General features: G+C 39.4%; 1 pseudogene across 1 annotated transcript in view; it reads left to right on the forward strand.

The window, feature by feature from the left end:
• The first annotated feature begins 435 nt into the window (after positions 1 to 435).
• LOC105508150 overlaps positions 436 to 4,181 on the forward strand; it is a 14,389-nt pseudogene continuing 10,643 nt past the window's right edge. Inside the window, exon 1 of the transcript XR_001001214.1 lies at positions 436 to 939. The product of XR_001001214.1 is annotated as a 60S ribosomal protein L9-like (transcript). The remainder of the gene's footprint in view (positions 940 to 4,181) is intronic.

The following is a 4,181-nucleotide window of genomic DNA, read 5'->3' on the forward strand; positions in this document are numbered from 1 at the left end:
GAGAAAAAAAAGTACGGCCATTTGAGTTTTTTTAACCTACATTGTCAAATTGTTTTCCAAAAGAATAGTATTAGCTTGTGTTACACAGCCCTATGGACTCACTTCAGTGTACATTTATCAGCACTGGGAGTTTTCATTTTTTTTTTTTTTGTATGTAAGAAATAACATTCAATCATGTGAAACTGCATTTCATTATGATGTAAAAATAAAATAAATAAATCTTTTATTCTATTTTCTTTGCTATTTTCTTTCTAATGAGTTGGCTGTTTTTGTTCTTTATTCATTTTATCATTTGTGGTCCTGTTGTTTTCTTAGCAATTTGTTGGAGTTCTTTTTGTTGTTTTATTCTTTTTTTTTCCCTATAAGTGTTTTCCCTATGCTGCTCTTTTACCTTATACAAAACTATTATCTATCTTTGCTGCATCTACTGCAAGAATGAAGATCATTCTCAGCAATCAGACTGTTGACATTACTCTGAAGGGACACACAGTGATTGTAAAGGGCCCCAGAGGAAACCTGGGGAGGGACTTCAGATCACATCAATGTAGAAAGAACTCAGAAAAAAAAAGAGGCACCAGGTTGACAAATGGTGGGGAAACAGAAAGGAGCTGGCTACCATTCGGAGTGTTTGTAGTCATGCACAGAAGGGTGTAACAAGGGTGTTACAATGGGCTTCCGTTACAAGATGAGCTCTGTGTATGCTCACTTCCCCATCAACGTCCTTATCCAGGAGAATGGGTCTCTTGTTGAAATCCGAAATTTCTTGGCTGAAAACTACATCCGCAGAGTTTGGATGAGGCCAGGTGTTGCTTGTTCAGTATCTCAAGCCCAGAAAGATGAATTAAGCCTTGAAGGAAATGACGCTGACCTTGTTTCATATTCAGTGGCTTTGATTCAGCGAGCCACAAACAGTTAAAAACAAGGATATCAGACCTATTTGTGATATTTAAATGATACAATAAAAGACCTATTGATTTGGGGGAAAAAAACCCAAATAACTATTATTATTTTACACTATACTCTGTTGGTCTTTTTGTTTGTATTTACTTCTGAGTTTGGAAGTTGTTACTCACTAGAGATATAGAAAAGGTTCCATTCAATATGCTGTGTTATACAATAATAAAGTGAAAAAACTTTTCCCCAAATTATCAAGTCATCATTACCATACTATTTTGAAAGTATATTTTATTGCTTCGTGATTTTTTTTTTTTTTTTTTGAGATGGAGTCTTGCTCTGTAGCCAGGCTGGAGTGCAGTGGCATGATCTTGGCTCACTGCAACCTCTGCCTCCTGGGTTCAAGCCATTCTCCTGCCTCAGCCTCCTGAATAGCTGGGATTACAGGCGTGCACCACCGTACTCAGCTAATTTTTGTATTTTTAGTAGAGACAGGGTTTCACCATGTTGGCCAGGATGGTCTTGATCTCCTGACCTCGTGATCTGCCCACCTCAGTCTCCCAAAGTGCTGAGATTGCAGATGTGAGCCACTGTGCCTGGTCATGTGATGGCTTTTTTTAAAATCATAACTGATTCTGTGTTTGTCTCTTTCTGGTCTATCTAATCTCTTTTACTGATCTCTGTTTACTTGTATAAAAACAAGTAGGGAGCCTATTTTATTATTACTCTTTAGTTTCAGTTTTTACAAGTGGACAGTAAGTACTTCATGGATCCAAATATTAGGAATTGATCTTAGGCAAAAAAGTTGGGACAAAATGGAAGCAACTTATCATTACAGTTTTTTTTTTTTTTTTTGAGACAGAGCCTCACTTTGTTGCCCTGGCTGCAGTGTAATGACGCAACCTCGGCTCACTGCAAACTACACCTCCCGGGTTCAAGTGATTCTCCCTCCTCAGCCTCCTGAGTAGCTAGGATTACAGACACCCACCATTATGCCTGGCTAATTTTTGTGTTTTTCAATATGACAGAGTTTGACCATGTTGGCTAGGCTGGTCTCGAACTCCTGACCTCAGGCGATCTGCCCGCCTTGGCCTCCCAAAGTGCTGGGATTACAGGTATGAGCCACCACGCCTGGCTCATTACAGTTTTATCTGCATTTTACTCACTATCTGGTTCTGTGCTGTTCTTATAACATTTACTTAACATATTTCTTTGAATGCTGCTTCAAATTTTATTTCAAAATTGAGGGGGAAAATTATAAGCAAATGATAAACATAAATAATTTTTATTTTCCTTTTTTGTTAGAGGCAGAATTTAAGGAAAATTCTGATGATTTTGATTACAGGTAGTGGCTAACCTCTTATGATTTATTTACTTACCTATTTATCTTTCTATCTATTTGTACTTTTTTTTTTTTTTGATAAACAGTCTCTCCCCAGTAAGAATGCAATTCTTCTTAATCACAGAAGTTATTCCTTTCCTTGTGATGGCCTTCTCTGTTCTGTGTCTTGGCAAATATCTGAGCCTAATAGTTGGGTGGTGCCCTTGGCATAGATGTTATGTAAGGAATTGTCACCTGCTTTTAGAGTCAGTCATCCCATGAAATCGAAGGAGTCAGTAAGGCGTTACGGAATCAGGAGGCTTGTGTGACAGCTCTGACGCTGATACCAATTAATTACCTGACTGGACCTCAGTTTCCTCATCAGTAGAATGAACACAGTTGGCCTAGTGACCCCAAATGTCTGTCCCAAGCTAACATTCTGTGATTCTCTTCTCTTGAGATGTTACCATGAGAAATGTTTACTTCTACATTACTTTTTAAAATAAGACAAATAGAGAACAGAAAATGAGAACTAGAGTTTAATTTTAAAATTTTGAAGTGTCATCGATGAGGCTATAGTCATGTGTCATGTTGCTTTAGTCCAATAGTTCTTAATTAAGAGTATGCATTAGAACTACCAGTGAACATTTAAAACATATGCATATACGTGTGTGAACATATATAAATATATACACACATAAATATGTTTGTTTATTTATTTATTTACTTATTTAATTACTGGAGACAGAGTCTCACTCTTTTGCCCAGGCTAGAGTGTAGTGGTGCAACCTTGGCTCACTGCAACCTCCACCTCCCAGGTTCAAGCAATTCTCCTGCCTCAGCCTCCCAAGTAGCTGGGATTACAGGCGTGTGCCACAACACTCAGCTAATTTTCATATTTTAAGTAGAGATGGGGTTTCACCATGTTGGTCGGGCTGGTCTCAAACTCCTGACCTCAGGTGATCCAACTGCATCAGCCTCCCAAAGTGCTGGAATTACGGGCGTGAGCCACTGCAGCTGGCCACACACACAAATATGCATGCTTAGGCCCCTGCCTTGCAAGTCTGATTCAGTAGGTTAAGGATAAGGATGAGACCTAGGAAGTCTTGCTTATTCAGATGCAAATAAGGGTTGAGAGGCTTCCTTCTACTTATGGAAGGCAGATACTATAGGTATAGACTGATCTGGTATACTCTGCAACAAATAAGTCCTATTGCTCTTCTGGGATCCTATAATTAATTGGCACAAAATGTTAGTTTTTCTTTTTTTGAGATACAGTCTTGCACTGTCTCCTGGGCTGAAGTGCAGTGGCACGATCTTGGCTCACTGCAACCTCTGCCTCCCAGGTTCAAGCGATTCTCCTGCCTCAGCCTACCAGTGCTGGGATTACAGGCATGAGCCACAGCCCCCTGCCCAGAGAAACTACAACAAGCGAGAAATTACAACAAGCTAGTTTTTCTTTAAGAAGAACCCACTTCTCATTTTCTTATCTGTTCAGGCTGGTAAAACAAAATAACATAAACTAGGAGGCTTATCAACAAGGGAAAACAATTTATTACAGTTCTGTGACCTAGAAAGTCCAAGATCAAGGTGCCAGTAGATTCCATGTCTGGTGAGGGCCCACTTCCTGATTCTCAGTAGGTACCTTCTTGCTGTGTCCTCACATGGTGGAAGGGGAGATGGGCTCTCTGGAGTTTCTTTCTTAACTGTGCCAATCCCATTCTGGAGGGCTCCTAATCACCTCCCAAAGGCCCCTCCTTCTAATGCTGTCACTTTGAGAGTTAAGATTTTGACACAGAAATTTTAGAGGTCTAGAAGCATTCAGATCATAGCACTTATATCTCAAACATTAGGATATTTCTATGTTCCTTTTCACTTTTCTTTTTTTTTTTTTTTTTTTTTTTGAGATGGAGTCTTGCTCTGTAGCCAGGCTGGAGTGCAGTGGCATGATCTTGGCTCACTGCAA

This window comes from Colobus angolensis, unplaced genomic scaffold, assembly GCF_000951035.1.
Source record: "Colobus angolensis palliatus isolate OR3802 unplaced genomic scaffold, Cang.pa_1.0 Scaffold10, whole genome shotgun sequence".
Taxonomy (NCBI): Eukaryota; Metazoa; Chordata; class Mammalia; order Primates; family Cercopithecidae; genus Colobus; species Colobus angolensis.